Here is a 17,141-nt window from a genome sequence, read left to right on the forward strand (position 1 = left end):
AATTGGGAGGGGCAACGGGGTAAAGAAGGGCTCCTCAAATGAAAGTAAGGAGTGATTGCCAGATGCAGTGGGAATCAGTGCTGCAGTAGTGACCAGCCACTGTCCATCGTACAGCCTGAGATAGGGCAGCAGAAAATGAGCAGATGCTGTCCACTGGTCTCCTTCTGGCAAGCTCCTGCCTGCTGATGGCTGCATTTCTATGCCTGGGGGCTTTTTTCCAAAACCATAAGACCACTTTGCCTGAGAGTAGGCAGGCCCCAGAAGTATTGAGCTCATAACCCTTCAGGAGGAGCCCTCAGCTCTCAGGAGCTGGGGGTACAAATGCCCCAGCTCTCTTACCCCTGATTGGAATGATTCTGAGGTCTGTTTTGTTCTACCTTTGGGTGTTGGAGATGATAGGTGATTTTTGTGTTAGGCTTTCTTAAGAAGGATTTTGGATTTTCAGCACAGGAACGTATTGTAATTTGAAATTAATCTGCTACAAAATGGCAGGAGTGTCCCTGGGAATGTTGGGGATGTCTGTGTGGGGACTACAGGTAGTTTGTGTCTGCCCATATTGTGGATAGAGCAGTTGGACTTCTTCACTGAGTTGAGATGAAGGGGAAAGAAAAGGGAAAAGTAAAAAATTATAAAGTGAAACTTAAGGAATTGGAGTCTGGATAAAAGGCTGATAGACCAAATTTATTTGTCTATTTGGTTTGTGTTGTAGGAGCTGTCTGTCCACCTTCATGGTGGCTGCTCTCTGGCTGGTCTTCTGTTCCCTCCTAACCTGATACGGTGCTTCTCTGCTGAGGATGACCCCTGCCCCCCAGGGGACATTCAGCAATGTGATATTCACACACTTTGGTGAGAAGAGGGATTTGAATTAATTCCATATCTCTTGAAATACCTACTGTGTGCCAAGTTCTCTCACTTAAGTCTCCTAGAGTGTCTGAGAGAATCAACAAATAGCAGGGACCCAAGTTGAGCCAGAGTGGCAGGCAGCCCCAGGGAAGCTGAAGCTCAGGGTGTGGGTGCAGAGGAGAGAGGGTCCTTTGTCCAGGGAGCTGGACAAAGGACAGGGCTGGAAAACTTGAAAGGCCAAAATATGGAGGAGGCAAGTCCCCCAGGAGCACATCACAGCATGGGTGAAGGGCAAGGCCACACCTGGGAAGTCCTGAGCAGGGCAGCTTGGCTCGTGTGCAGAAGGATGGGCAATATGGAAGTTAGGCCGGAAGGATGCAGCATCCTGAGTGTCATGAAGAGGGGCTGGTGGGTAGCCTGGTGGGCCATGAGGTGCGGTGGCAGGCATTTGAGCAAGAGTGAGAAGTTTGAGGCTGTGTTTAAAGATTGTTTTATCACAAGATTTCTCCAGCTCCTCACTATTAATATTTTGGGCCATTTCACTGTGAGACTGTCTTGGGCATTGTAGGATGTTCAGCAGCATCTGTGGCTTCTACCTAATGACCAAAAATGTCTCCAGACATTGCTGAATGTCACCTGGGGGACAGGGTCATCCTCAGTAGAGAAGCATTGTATCAGGTTGGGAGGGAACAGAAGACCAGCCAGAGAGTAGCCGCTGTGCAGATGGACAGTGATGTGACCCAGAAATAAGGCAGGACTGTGGGAGGAGGGCACAGGTGTGCAGGGCCTTCCAGGACAAACTTGAGAAGGCCGTGGTTTAGCAGGTCAGGGAGAGCATGAAGGAGAGTGATGTTGGTGCCTGCCCTTTGGGGGGCCTGGGACAGATGAAAAATAAAGAGAAACCCTTTAGGGTTAGGAGGCTTGGGGGACCCCACAGTTGATGTTTTTAGGGTGTCCCTAGAACTTGATACAAAGTGGGTCCTTGGTGATGGGAAGCGTGTTAATGGATGAATGAGTGAATGAGCCAGAGATGAGACCCTCAGGAAAAAAAGGACTGAGGTTGGGAGGGAGTAGAGAGGCTGTTTCCTGTGCCACTTGGTGAACATCTACTGTGTTCACTCACTGAAGTTGGCTCTGGGCACCCAGCACAGCCTCTGATCTCATGGAGAGTATAGGCCAAGGGAGGAGAGGCTTACAGTGAGCAGACCCACAAATGGCACTCAGCACCATAAGAGAGATAGCGGGAGAACCTGTTGGGAGCTGCAGGGCTGGTGGAGAGATTGGGAGAAGAGGCTAGGCGTTGGTCAGGGGATACCACCATGAAGATGGCCCACTTTTGGCTTAGAGAAGTCATTCATTCAAGGTCACTTTGGTGGGGGCAGAGCAGCCAGCAGGGCAATTTCCTCCAGTACTGGACTGGGGGTAGTCAGGGAAGTCCTCCCTGAGGAGGCAATGCCAGAGCTGAGAACAGGTTGAGTAGGTGTATGCGTGGGGACAGGCAAGGGAACAGCCTATGTGAAGACATCATGCTTGTCAGACACCAGGGTTTATCAGGGTAGATAGAGCCTTGACTCATCTTTTTAACCCTTACAAATATGAATTCCTTCTTGGCCTGCAACAGTGAGAAGGGGAGTGGCCAGTGGGGTCTGGGGTGGTGGGTATTCTCAGAGCCGTGAGATGTGAAGGTTTCCTGCTCACCCTTTCTTTCTTCCCATTCCCATCCAGCTCTATTTCCAGGTAGCGGATGGAGAGACCTTCAGATGTCCCCCACCCCTGTCTCAGCAGCTGGCAACCTGTGGATATTTTAAGAGTGTGATTTTCAGTTCCTCAGTGCACTGCTGGAGAAAGCAAACTTAACTTTTTTCTCTTTTTTCCCTTATTTTTTTTAAGGCCAATTGAAAAAAAAAAAAAAAATCCCCCCACTCCCTCCCCCAACAAGCCACAGGCTATTACGGAAATAGTAAACAGGAGTCAGAGCCAGGGCATAAGTGGTCTGTTTTAATTAGAACATTAAAGTATTTTAACGCTTACACTTTATATTTTTGTGAACTTGATTATATAGCATTTTAAATACCTGTGAACATTTTAAGGACTCTGAGCAATGAATTATTTACAGGTTCACAGGAAACTTCTATTTTAAAAGCAAAATGGTTTGAGAGTGGCCGCAAAGGCCTCGCAGCAGTGGTGGCGCCGTATAATGAGGAGCCCTATGGCAGGAGGGCTGGCAGATAGCCCACTGTGCCCACCGTCACTCATGTTCCTCTGTGCCCTCTGCTTCTGGATAGGCCCTTGTGGGATATAGGGGGTTACGGGGAGCCCTCACCCCTTCTCCTCCCATTCTCCCTTGTCAGCCTTTTATGCCCTTAATCTTTATTGAGCATCTACTGTGTGCTGAGTGGTGTTCTAGGCACTGGCCATAGAGCAGCGACTAGGCTAAGCAGAGCTCCCTGCCTCCATGGAGCTGACCCTCTAGTCCAGTGGTTCTCAACCTTCCTAATGCCACGAGCCTTTAATACAGTTCCTGTGGGTTGTGACCCACAGGTTGAGAACCGCTACTCTAGTCAGAGAGACAGGTGGTAAAAAAAAAAATAAATGAACACCACAGGTAATAAGGATGGCAAAGCGAAGAAAAGCAAGGTAGAGGATGGGGGTGGGGTATTGTTTTTGATAAGGGAAATTAGCAAAGTTTCCTCTGGTGAGAAGACATTTAAAGGCCTGAATAACATATGGTGCTAGAGCTGGTTCGTGGATGTGTCTCTTCCCAGCCCCTTGTTCAGTGACCTCGCATGGTAACTTGAGATTAGCCATGATGGGAGCGTTTACAGCACGGAAATTGGCACATGCCACAAATCAGAGCTTACTCCCCCAGAGAGCCTATTGTTAAACATTTACCAGTATATACCTGGAAGTAGGCCATGCAGAGATGTGGGGTAGGGTTGGGAAAGGAGTGCTAGGCATTCCCTGAAGCAGGAATGTGTTTGGAAGTTTTGTGGAGCATCCTGGAAGCCAGTGGGGTTGGGACTCTGTGAGCAAAGGAGAGAGCGGAAGGAAACAGCCAAGTAAATTCCTTGAATGCTTTTGGCTTCTGAATAGTCTGAGTTTGTTTGTGCCTCAGGACCTTTGCATATACTGTTTCTATTACCCACAATGGTCCCCCTCCCCCACCCCAACCCCCCCTCCGCTGGTTCCTTCAGTTCCATTCTCCCACAGAGAGGTCATCTCTGACCATTTGTGCAGCTAAGCACATCTTTCACCTTTATTCTTATATCAACACCACTTTGTTCCCTTCCCAGCATTTGTCCCTGTTCGTAATTGGGTATGGGTTGGTTTGAGGTTGGAATCTGTTCCCTGCTGTCTTCCCACCTTCCAGCAAGGGTCTGCATGGAGTACCTGCTTTGTACTTTGAGGTCCATCAGTGATGCTGGCAGAGAGCCACTATACCCAGTGTTGGTTTGCAAGATGTCTTCAGTGGTGGGAGATCAGGGATCTGGAACAAATGAAGCCAATGGAGAAGCCAAAGGCTCCTGCTTTGTGCCCATTGTAATTCTGGCAATATAATTCCTGTATCCCTTCTGCTTATCCTTGAAGCAACATAGTGGCAGGTTGAGGCCTCTCTGATAATGGTCACAGTAATTAACCGCCACCAGCCACCAACCTGTCACTAAGGAAGAGCATGTTGTCTGCTCCTGCTGAAAACACTGGTCACATTGGAGGTTGGTCACATTGGAGGTTAAATATTTCTATTGTATCGTGGTGGGCACTTGTGTTGTCATGAGAGCAAGCATGTCAGGAGTTCAGAGGTTAAAAATGAAGTTTGTTTCATTAATAGAGAAAGTACTTAGCTCACAGGCACCTGGGACTGTGTGGCCCAGGGTGCATCTAGGAGGGAAATGTTTTAATCAAAGAGAACAGGTTGAGTTCACCTGATTGTTTCTTTTTCTAATGATGAGAGCTTAGAACATATTGACTGAGGTGATCAGCATTTAGGTCTTTCATAGTTAATGAGGAACTGTCCGATTTATATTGGAAACACTTGCTGCCCAGGGCCTTTAATGAGGTGTGCAGTGCCTTGGAGAGAAATACATTCAACATCACAGAACTGGGTGTGGAGTGAGAGGGAAAGAAGGCTCCTTTTCTAGACCACCAAATGACTCCTTAGCACTCTGGAAGGCTGAGGTGGGAGGATCCCTTGAACTCATGAGTTCGAGACCAGCCTGAGCAAGAGGAAGACCCCATCTCTACCAAAAAAAAAATAGAAAAAATAAGCCATGCATTGGGATGGGTGCCTATAGTCCCAGCTATTTGGGAAGCTGAGGCAAGAGGATCATTTGCACCTAGGAGTTTGAGATTGCTGTGAGCTACTATGCCACAGCACTCTACTCAGGGCAACAGAGTGAGACTATCTCAAAAAAAAAAAAAAAAAAAAAAAAAAACTCATTCTATCCTTCCAGGTTTGAGATTCAATCCTGGCTCTGCCCTTCCCAGCCAAACACCCTTTGGTCAGTTGTTTAGCACTTGGAACCTCAGTTTCCTCTTCTGTAAAATTGAGCTAATGGTGCAGTTATCTCAGGAATAGTTTATGGTCTACGAGAATTAAGTGACAATGTGTAGCTAGGTGCAGTAGCATGCACCTATAATCCCAGCTACTCAGAAGACTGAGGCAGGAGGTTCACTTGAGTCTACGAGTTTGAATCCAGCTTGGGCAACATAGTAAGACTGTCTCTTTAATAAAAGGTGACGATGTATATAAAAATTTGAGAACACTGCCCAGCACGATAAGCACTCAAGGAATGTTACCTATTGTTATTTGAGTTGTCAAGCGAAGAACTTCCTAAAATCTATGAAATAGGAACATTTTAGGGTTGTTCCACAGTAACAAGGAACTTCCTAAAGAAAATGCTGTGAATGAAAAGTCATCAGAGTTTTCTGGCTTGCTGACCAGTCACTACATCTTGAGGCAATGCATGTTTAGCTAGAACGGTGGTTCTCAACCTTCCTAATGTCACGACCCTTTAATACAGTTCCTCATGTTGTGGTGACCCCCAACCATAAAATTATTTTAGTTGCTACTTCATAACTGTAATTTTGCTACTGTTATGAATCGTAATGTAAATATCTGATATGCAGGAGACCCTCAAAGGGGTCGCGACCCACAGGTTGAGAACCGCTGAACTAGAAGGTAATGCTTTTCCTTGAGAAAATGCACCCAAGTGCTTTGCTGGCTCTCCAGTGTGGCTACTAATTTTATCATTAATCAGAGCACTCCACATCTCCGTATTGCTGTAGAGTGGACTTTGCCATAAGCTGCCGGTTCAATTCTTCAGTTTTGTATTATCCAAGAGGGAAGGGCACTGCTATCTCCATAGTGTCTAGAACAGCACCTGTACGTAGTAGGTGCTTAATAAATATTTGGTGAATGAATGAAATTTACGCTTGTCGTGGGTTAAAAATGAAGGACTGTATCCTAGAGAAATGAAAACTTAAGTTCACCCAGAAACTTTCACAGGAATGTTCTCAGCATCTTTATTTATAAACAGCCCCAAAGTGGAAACAATCTAGATGTTCTTTAGCCCGCCAGTGGTTAAGCTGTGGTACATCTGTTGTATGAGACACTATGCAGCCAGGAAAAGGATGGAGCTATTGATACACTAACAACTTGGATAAAGCTGGAAGGAGTCATGCTGAGGGGTAAAAGCCAGTCCCAGATCATACAGTATGATTCCCTTTGTATAACATTTTTTGGAAAGACCAAGTTAGAGAAGCAGAAAACAGATTAGGGGCAGGGGAGGGACGTAAGTGTGGTTATAAAAGGGCCTCATGAGAGACCCCAGCTGTGAAGGAAATGTTCTGCATCTTCACCCTATCAGTGTTCATGTGCTGGTTGTGATATTGTACTACAGTGTTGTAAAATATTACCACATTGGATAAAGAGTACAAGAGATCTGTCTGTATTCTTTCTGCATGTGAATCTACAATTACCTCAAAATAAAAAGTCCAATTTAAGAAAAGTAAAGGACTAAAAGCACTTTATTAATTATTAAACATACAGTGGACGGATTCCTTGCTTTGTGAGCCATTAACTTAAGACTTCACAGCAGCTGTGTGAAGTAGATGGAGGTGATGTCACCATTTTACAGAGTTGGCAGTAGGCTTAGAGAGGTTAGGGGGACTTACCTGAAGACACACAGCTGGACAGTGGTGGAGATGGGACTCAAACCTGGGAGCGCAGGCTCCAAACCCTGAGTCCTTTCTTAGACATTTAGCTCTGAGTCCTCATGGTTTGGATACGGAGCAGAGCTGCATTGTCTTGTGATGTCTGACCCTGCAGCTATGGGACATCGGTGCCCACTTGTCAAGTAGCTGATAGCTCTACAGTAGGGGACAGAGGGGGCCAAGAGTCATCCTACGCCTCCCACCTGACTGGCCTCAGGAGTCAAGACCTCCATCCCCTCCCATGTCTTTTGCCTCATGTGAGGACAGCTGTGTGCACTGTTGGCTGTTATGATGCTCATTTTACAAGTGGGAAGACTGAGGCACAGGGGAAGGGAACGGCAGCAGGTCCTTCCCAGCTCTGGCAGCCTGTGGTAGTGATCGCAGTACCTTTGTTTAGTCTCATGTGGCTGCTATTCTGAGGGCATTTTCTGCCCAATGGTGGTGTCAGGGCATAGGCTCTGGGGGCAAAGTCCAGCAGTGCTGGGATCAAGTCTGCAGATCAGTAGACCGTGGCCTCGGGCAACTGATTTCTCTTTTCTGAGCCTTGGTTTCCTCGTCTGAGAAATGAAGAAATAATGAGGATTAAATAAGAAGATGTATTTGGTAGCACACTGTAGGGATCAAAAAGCACAGACTGTATCTGGGGTCTGGGATTAGGAACTATAGTCTGTCTGCCCCGAGGCCTAGGGCTCTGAGCTGAGAGCAGCCAAACCCCTACCTGAATTGTCCTCCCTGGTGTGCACCTCGGGGCCTGGTTCTCCTGGACCTGAGTTCTACCTGACTGCTGGTTTTCTAGCAGGGTGGCATGTGTTGTAATAGGGGCCTCCCAAGGGCCTGGGGAGCTTCCTCTAGGGGGGAGCTTCCTCCAGGAGGCAGCACCTAAGCTGAGAGCTGACAGATAACTAGGCTTTCCCAGGTGAGTGGGAGGAAGTAGAGGGAAGGGGATCCAGGGAGAGGTCAGAGGGTACAAGTGCTTTGGGGGAACTAAATTAATTAGGATGTTAATGAGGGCATTAATGTTTGACCATTAAACAGGCAAAAAGCAGAACCTAGTTATCTGGCCTTCTGTCTCTTCTATTAAGACAAACCCAAGCAGTCTGGAGGAGTTTTGGGGAGCTCATGGCTAAGTTTGGGCTTCATTTTGAGGGCAGTGGAGAGACATTGAGGGTTTAAGCAGAAGAATGAAGATAGATTTACATATGAGCAAGGTTGGCAGCCATGAGCAAAGGATGGGGGTAGAGGCAAGCTCCCTGGGGAGGTGGGGAGGCCTGGGAAGAGGCTCCTGTAAGATCTGGGTGAGCCATCCGGGGGGACTGACGCAGAGTGTAGGAATGAACTTGCTTAGAGGTAGACCACTTTGGGATGTTTGCCCTTACAGATAGACCTGAGGGGCCAGATATGGGCACATCGAGGGGAGTTGGGTTTCTGTTTTGGATTCTGCCTGACTTTCCCTCTTTCTTTTTTGGTCTCATCTGTGAAACAGAGGTGATTTCTATTTCCCCCATCTCTTGGCATCCTTTACCTCAGTGAAGGTCAAATGAAAGCCTCTCTGATCCCATGCCTTGCAGTGACAGCAAAACAACACAAACTCCACCAAGAGGTCAAGAAAAATTCCCAGGGGGGATGAATGGAGTTAAAGACACAACTCCCTTATTTTGGTGTTAAAGACACAACTCCCTTATTTTGTCCAGTGGTTTGTTTTTTTTTCCTTAAATGCAACACAACCCAATCAGCTTAATAGAGATACTATTTCTTCTCTTTCCTTTTTTTTTTTTAATTGTAAAGACTAGATGGGGGTTCTCTTCCCCTCTGCTGTTTACTTAAGCAGAGGTGCTGAGAAGCAATGCCCTCACCAAACAGCAGGTTCCAAAGCAAGCACAAGGCAGCATTGATGGAGCACCCATTGTGCCGAGGCTCACCTGTATGGTACGTCCTTGATCTTCTGGGTTAAGGGGGATGAAATCCAGTAGAGCAGTGTTTGCGTCCAGCTGTGCTGTGTCCTAGCTAAGTGGGACTTAGATGAGCAATGTTAGCTGCTCTAAGCCTCAGCTTGGACATCTGTGTAAGGGGTCATTCATTAGATGTAGCCCCAGAGGTAGTGGAGTCAGCATGCCCACTCGATCCAGGGCTGAGTGGCCAGGCATGGTGCCTGGTAGAGAGAATGGACTTGGCCAGAGGCCACTACCAACAAATAACCCCAAGGGGTTATTATGGCCTCATTGTTCTTGTTTGGGGAGGGAAGTAAGATTGGCAGCTCCAAAGCTGCCCAAGTAGATGTCCTGACTCAGCCATACCCTTTCCAAGAAGGCTACAGGGGACACCACTGAAGTCACCACCCAAGGTCAAGAGTAACTTAAGCAGGCTTTGCCTCTCCTTGTATAGACCCCTAAGGGGAGGCCTGGGAAGAGGATCCTGTAAGATCTGGGTGAGCCCCTCAATTCAATCTTGTGCCCTTCAATTTGACAAGGCCATTGATGGGCACAAGATTGGGCCACCTGGTCCTGATTGTCTAGTCAACAAGGCCCATTTTCATTTTTCACCCTACCCAGCCTAGAACCTTCCAAAAGCCCAGATAATAGTTGCCTGGGGTTTTATCAACTTTTTATAGAACAGCATTGTGTTTGCTTCCAATGGCCACCATAACAAATTACTACAGAGTAGGGGTCTTAAAACAACAGAAATTTATCCTTTTATGGCTCTGGAGACCAGAGGTCCAAAATCAAGGGTGGGCAGGGTCGTACTTCCTCTGCAGGCTCTGGGAGAGGGTTCTTCCTTGCTTGTTTCAGCTTCAGGTTGCTGCTGGCAATTCTTGATATTCCTTGGCTTGCAGCAATGTCACTCCAATCTCCATCTGTCTTCACGTGGCTAGCTTTTCTTAGGGCCTGTCTCTTTTAAGGATAACACTCAATGGATTTAAGGCCCACCCTGATCCAGTATAACCTCATCTTATTTTAATTGATTAAATCTGCAAAGATTTTGTTTCCAAATAAGGTCACATTCTGAGGTCTAGGCTGCTCATGTTTCCTTGACTTTGACAGTTTGCTTTTCTAAGAGCCTCAGTTTTTTTCTCTGTAAATTGGGGATGATAACAGCACCTCCTCTATTAGGTTGTTGTGATAAATTTTCATGCCGGAGACTGACTAGTCTGAGGTCTCATTATTTGGACTAAGAGTCTGAGACAGGAAGAGGGGCCATGACTTTGAAGTGATAGGCCTAGAATGAAGGCTGGATCTTCTGACTCCAAGAGCAGTGCTCCTTCCTCTGATACTCAGTCCTGGTCCTCCCAGTGACTGCCTAGTGGATCTGAGCCCTTTAATAATAAAGCTAACAAGTAGGGGTGTGGAGGCTAACTTTCACAGGGGCCCTGTGAGGCAGGGACTACCTAAGGCCACATAGCTGGAAGGTGGCAGTGCTGAGATTCAAATGCAGGCACATCCAAGTCCAGTTCTCCCTTCCTGGGGCTTTCCTGTGCCTCAGTTTCTCTGTCTGTAAAATGACATCTACTCTGGCTTCCTACCTTTGAGGACCCCTCTTTCCTGCAGAATCATGCTGAATGTTACATAAACCCCAGTCACCCAGGAGGTGGGATGGAGACATCTCAGCTTTCCTATCTCCTGTCCCTCACACCACAGGGACTTGACATCTTTACACAGCAAGGAACTGTGTGTGGGGTGGTGAGCAAGTGAGTGTGTGTGTGTGTGTGTGTGGTTTGCAACAAATATTTTATAATAGACAAGCCTCGTCTGCCACTTCTAAAAGTAGTGGGGAAAAAAAAAACCACTTTGAGAAAATAAAAATAACCCAATGCCTGAGTCACTGAAGTCACTGAAGTCACTGAACTCAGCTGGAACCTGCTGCTCCAGGCTGTGACTGCTTCAGCTTGCCTGGTTAGCAGGTCCAGGGCCAGAAATTTGGGGGATGGGCACCTGAGGTTTTAGGGGGCAGATCCCAGTTGTTAGTTTGTGGGTGAAATAACAGTTCCTGTCCCTTTGTCTTTTTTTTTTTTTTTTTTAAGCTGCGGGAAGAACTGTCTCTTTGAAATGCTCTATCTTCTTTCTCTTTTAAAAGTGACTTGACAATTGATAATTTTGCCCTGGCGATGGACACCTTAGAGCTTTTATTTCTCAGAGGCCAAACATTGATGTTGTGTGAAATGGGAGCTTGGCAGAGCCTTTGTGCGGATCTCAAGCTTCCTGAAAAATTTATTTACTGTGACTGTGAGCCGCAGGAGCGAATTGATGTTTATCTATAGTCGTTCGTGCCAGCAAGGAGGGGAAAAATGCATAACTGCACTTTCTTCGGAAGCCTTGCGAGGCCGTTTAAATAAGTATCTAATAGTGAACTTTCAATAGCAGACTGGCAGTTTGACGGACAGGGAACAGTGTATTATTAACCATAAGCAGGCTTAATCTTTCCCCTACGTTTTAGAGGAAGCTTTATAACCTTCTGGCCGAGGAATTCATGAGAACCAGGTATTTGAAGCTAAGCAAAATTATCCCGGCCGTTCCACTGGCAGAATCGATAACTCTGAGAGCCGCATGAAGAAGGGGAAGCAGAGGCTGCAGCTGGGCCTGGAGTGAGCAGCTCTGACCACCTTATTGTGGCCGAAGGTCAGAAGAAGTGACCGGGGATCAGGAGCAGGCAGGGGGAGGCAAGGGTCAGGCCTGGAGCCTGGTTTTCCTACCAGGTGAGTAACCCCTGCTGTTGGCTAAGCTTAGAGGGCCAGCCGGCAGGGACTGGGAACAGGGGTCTGTGCCTTGTTGGCAACAATGCCTGGTGGCATCTACCTTTTTAAACAATGGAAATTACTTACATCCTTGTTCAACGCTTGTCTGTCTTGCTCATTGGGCCAGAATTTTGTGTGGCCTGGCAGCTGTCTTGCTTAGTAGGTAGAGCTCTCTTAATCTCTGTGAGAAGGGGGACTCTTTGTCATGGGACTCGCTGCTAATCTTGGCCCTCATCACCTTGGGAGTAACAGTGCCTTCAGCGGCTGTCCTTCCCCCACTAGAAAGTCAGCTGCAGGTGGTGCCTGTGGCTCAGTGAGTAGGGCGCCGACCCCATATGCCGAGGGTGGCAGGTTCAAACCCAGCCCCGGCCAAAGTGCAACAAAAAAATAGCCGGGCGTTGTGGCAGGTGCCTGTAGTCCCAGCTGCTCAGGAGGCTGAGGCAAGAGAATCATGTAAGCCCAAGAGTAGAGGTTGCTATGAGCCGTGTGACGCCACGGCACTCTACCCGAGGGCGGTACAGTGAGACTGTCTCTACAAAAAAAAAAAAAGTCAGCTGCAAGATCCTGGGGACTCATCACCTCCCCCTCAGGCTCTCAAGCACCAAACACCTACTGGTGTTTCTTACAGGTTTTGTCACTGTCTGTTGAATGATTGGACATAGCTTTTCCTGGGGAGGGAAGGGCTGTTATTAAAAGTCTGGAGGTCAGACACACTTGGGTTCAAGTTCTGGTCTGTTTCCTGAGGTCTGTGTGTCCTCAGGCAAGTGGCCTGCACTCTCTGAGTCTTTATTTCTTGGTCTATAAAATAATATTACTATTATTGCCATCACTACTTTTTTCTTTCCATGACTCAAGGAAAACTCACAGCCTCCATTTTGTTTGCTTTGGACACTGTCACTCCCCTGTCAGTGTCTTGAAGCCATATAGAGGGAACATGTAGGTACTGTGAGGGTCGGAAAATGCTGGGGCTTAATGCGCTTGGCTCCAGAACTGGCCTGGCATGAGCCCCCATGAAGGGTAGCAGCTCTCGAGGATCTGCTCAGTGCTGGAGCTCAGCCTCCTGCCCCATGAGAATCTAAGCCTCCTCCAGCAAGGAGGTCGATGGGGTTGTCAGTAAACCTGGGGGCAGGAGGTTTACTGGGGACTCAGCCAGGCCTGAGTAGAGTGATTCATGATTGATGGGCCCAGAATTATCTGTGCCACTGAGTCCCTGTGTTAGCAGGGAAAAGCAAGAGCTGCTAGGTGCTCAGAGCATTACATCGCGAGAGCCTGGTTCACTTTCTTGGGGCAGCCTAGAGGGCCTAAAATGGAGCCCTCTCACCTCAGCCTCTGTGCCTTTCTTCCTGCTCTCCTAGAAGCCACCGGAGTTTTCCCAAATTACTGTCATAAAGGCCACCATGCATGGAGCTGAGTGGGAGGGCAGGCCCTGGGCTGGGTGCTTTCTGTGCAGACTCTCAGGAGGTTTCATTACTTGCACCCATTTTCAAGATGAGGACTGAGGCTCGCAGCAGCAAAGTCATTTACTTGAGGTCTCACGGCATTCCCTTTGTGTGTCCCTCTCTTCTGATCCCTTTATGTCCCCACTTCCCAGCTCAGTGGTGTCTTCAGCTTCTAGAAAGCAGGACTGGCTCTGCCCCTGGGTAGGCCTGTGATTAGAGCCAGAATTGTCCAGGAGACCTAGCCAAAAGAAGTTAGGGAGCAGCAAAGCTCTTGGCTGCAGAGAGAGCGTCCCTGTCTCAAGGTGAAATGTGTTAAGTCCTAAAATCAGGGTCTTGCAAATTCAGTGGGCATCTGCCAAGTGTGAGGGTCTCAGATACTCAGGTGCCTGTTTTGGGGTGATAAGCCTCATCTTTTCCCTTTGTTTCTATTTCATTTTGGGGGGTGTTTCCTCACCAATGACCTGCTGGTCCCCCGAACTCCCCACCACCAGGCTGCAGTGTGGGGAACTGAGGAGGATGTGGAGGAGCCTGGGTCTGTATTTTTGGCTTTACTTACTAGAAACAAACTGAGAGCTTAGGGCAAGGCAAGAGTAGCAGAGGGAGTTTAAAAATTTTATTAATCACAGCAGCAAAAACATACATATTCATGTGTCTACTCTGGGCCAGATCTGGGGAGTTCCTAGATAAATAAGATGAGCTTCTGCTCTCAAGGGGGTCACCAGGGAGGGAAGACCACCCATCATAGCACAAGATGGCATTTTCCCACAGCAGTGGGTACTGTGCTCAGTAGGTGCCCAGAGTCTGGAGCAGAGAAGGAGTCTTGCAGAGACAGTAGTGGGTCTCAAAGGATGAGTACGCCAGACAGGGAATTAGTGTGGCTATTTTGAAACTGGGAACAGCACTGGACACTGGGAAAATGTAGGCATTGGCACAAAGGGTCAGACCTGGGCTCTGGGGCATTACAAATCATTTTGTTGGGATCCAGGTGAGCTTGAAATGGTTTGCAGGGGTTGTATCAGGTGAGGGCCTCCTGGGCCACTGTGTAGAGTTTGTATTGTTCCCCAGAGGCCCAGGGTGAGGATTTGGAGGTTTAATTCTAAGAGCTACAGGAAGCCTTTGAAGGGTTTAAGCCAGGGGCAGCAGTGACAGGATGCACTTACCTTTTGCAAAGAGCTCTCAAGCCTCTTTTGCATGGAGCAGTGACGTGTCGGGGCAATAGCAGAGTTGGGAGATAGGCACTGCTGTGGTCATCCAGCCTTGGCAGGACTGCCCAGGAGGGGCCATTGAGGGATCTTTCAAAGGGAGACTTGCGTGCCCGGAGGGAGGATGCTGAGGCTGCTATGAGCTGCCTGCTGACATTTCTCTTTTCCATCCTGCCTTTTAACTCCTATGACTGCACAGACTCAGTTGACTACATAGTAATGTATTAACAGTTGGGAATGGGCAGAGGTGGACCTGTATCCCCAACCCCAGAGCAGACTGGACAGAAGCAGGGCAGAGGACCGTGGAGTCTCTCTTTCCTGGTTTCTCTCTATGTGTCCAGAGGGGAAAGATGCTGAGCCATGATGGAGGGATTTGACCTCAGCTGGCACAAGCTGCTTGTTCATTTATTTATTTATTCATTCAGCAGCTGCCTGGGGGCTTTATGCTGTGCCTAGTGCAGGGGAGGCAGGGAGCACAGCAGACTGTCCCTACCCTCAGGGAGCCCCCAGACAGGAACAGGCCAGGAATGAGGCAGACAGAACCAGCCTGGGAAGAGCTGTTCCCTGAGCCTGGAGCCCCAGAGAGCTCTGGAGCTGAGAAGTATTCAACATGGCCTAGGAAGCCAGGGAGGAAGCTTCCTAGAGGAGGCTCACTGAAGGCAGAAACTAGGCTGCCCTGTTCACCATGTGATCCCATACCCTCTTCAGTATGGACTGGGGTGACTTGGAAGCTCAGCCTTAAAGAGTGACCCAGTACAGCGCGGGCAGAGGCAGGAACGTGTGTTCAAGGTAGAGAGGATAGCTTAGCAAAAGCTCAGAGCAGAGCTTTGTAGAAGTCAAAGTGCTCAGAGTGCCTGGGACCTGCAGGTTGAGCAGGGCGGGCAAGAGCTGAGGTCAGAGACTGGAGGCAATGCTGCAGTTTGAGGTCTAGACCTCTGAGCTCATAGAAGTAGCTCAGGTTGCTTCCCCAGAGCACCATGTGGTTTCCCTTCTTCCTTAAGTCCTTGCCAAGCCCGGAAATCCAGGTTGGGTCACTGCTGGGAAGTGTGAGGTTAGACTCCAGTGTGCAGGCAGGATGAGTTGTGGGAGGGTAGTAGGTGTGGCAAATGGCACCCCAGTTCCCACCCAGCCCCCTATTTGTTGGGGGTGACTTGCCATTTGAAGGCCACCTGCCTTGTGTACAGTGTTCACATTGGAGAACAGAGTTGGACCGCGGAGATCCTGGCTCGGGTGAGAGACAGACTCTCCAGGGGAAATTGGGAGATGTTTCTTCACTAGACTGGGGGCTCCTAATCTCTCTGACCATGTAACTGCTTCATTGGGGCCCACAGGGATGGTATGAAATCTAACTCAGGTGGCCGGCAGGTCCCTGGGTCAATGCCCCTCGTGCAGAGTGACCCTGAGTCCCCTTGATGCCCAGTGCGGCCGATGGGCAGCCTAGGCAGCAAGGTACCGTCTGGCTGGATCGAGAGCCAAAGAGGTAATGCTAATGTCTTTTAAAATTAGAAAGAAAATGTTTATTGCAGAGCAGAACCTGCGTCAGCTCAGAGTCCTGTGGGAAGGGAACGGCTTTATCGCAGCCTTTTGCTTTTATTTTTGCACATTCGCTCTTTATTTGCTGGCGGTGCTGCTGACGGGCCCTTGGAGTGGGTTCGGCTGCCGGGCCTGGGCCGTGTCTGGACACTCTTGGGGGCCTTGGACAGCTCTGGAGAAAGGGCACAAGCTGTCTGGGGTGAGTGCAAAGACCCACCTTTTGTTGGGAGGACTTGGGATGTGAGTGTAGGAGGCTGACTTTGTGTGTATATGTCCTTGTGTCTGTGTGTGCATCTGGCCCAGTGTATGTGCAGCGTGTGTGGCTCTCTGTATCTCTTTCTGTGTGCTGTGTGCATTGTGGCTTTGAGAGTCATCCAGGGGTGAGAGGGAACACGGATCTCTGTGTACACCCGTTAATTGTGTGTGTGTCTGTGTTTTGGGGAGATGGCCATGGGTGTGGCTAAGTATGGGTCAGGACATGTTTCTGGGGCCCTGTGTGTCTTTTTCTATCTGGGTGTGTGTGTGCATCTTGGAGAGACACATGGGTACATGATTGTGGTCCATGTGGGCGCAGACGCCTGTGTGTGTCAGAGGGTGTGCGTCCCCATGAGCGTGTGTAAGTATGTGAGTGTGCACGTGCAAGAATGTGAACATGTGAGTGTGCATTTGAACATGTGAGCATCATGGAGGATGTCATGTGTGCATGCATGTTGCACATGTTCTACAATGTGAGACTGTTGAGTATGAGCATACACTGCACGTGGGTGTGTGAGTGGTGCTTGTGCATTGAGCACATGTCTGAGAATTTATGTGAGCACATGTTGCGTGTGAGCACGTATGTGGTGCATTTCCATCTTCTCAAATTGTGAGACCCCAGCAAACCCTCACGGACCTCCTGGGCCCTGAGAATACAGCATAGGCACTGTCAAAAAACCACCAGCCGTTACTCAGAAATCCTCCCAAATCCCTCTGAGGGCTGCAGCCATTTTTAACCCAATCCCACTTTGCCTTCTGTAGCTTGGGCTATAAAAACAATGGGTGTTTTGTTTTTGGAAGGGGTGGTGTTGTCTAAATATAAAATTATCTTATCATACAGAATGTGCTTTTTCAAGGTGTACCACTCCCGGTAATGAGGACCCCTGGTTCACTGTTGTTGATCTTGTGGCCTGGCACAGGCTGCTGCTC

At 48.5% G+C, this 17,141-nt stretch overlaps 1 protein-coding gene across 6 annotated transcripts in view; it reads left to right on the plus strand.

Moving 5' to 3' along the window:
* Window positions 1–17,141, plus strand: part of CUX2 (cut like homeobox 2) — a 254,962-nt gene that overhangs the window by 45,598 nt on the left and 192,223 nt on the right. Inside the window, exon 1 of one of the 6 annotated variants that reach the window (XM_053590228.1) lies at window positions 11,421–11,743. The exons of the other annotated variants lie outside the window; for them this stretch is intronic. The gene's annotated coding sequence lies outside the window, so the exon portion shown is untranslated. Of the gene's footprint in view, window positions 1–11,420; window positions 11,744–17,141 lie in introns of those variants that run through there. 6 annotated transcript variants of the gene reach the window in all.

The sequence above is a fragment of the Nycticebus coucang genome, chromosome 4, assembly GCF_027406575.1.
Source record: "Nycticebus coucang isolate mNycCou1 chromosome 4, mNycCou1.pri, whole genome shotgun sequence".
NCBI classification, from domain to species: domain Eukaryota; kingdom Metazoa; phylum Chordata; class Mammalia; order Primates; family Lorisidae; genus Nycticebus; species Nycticebus coucang.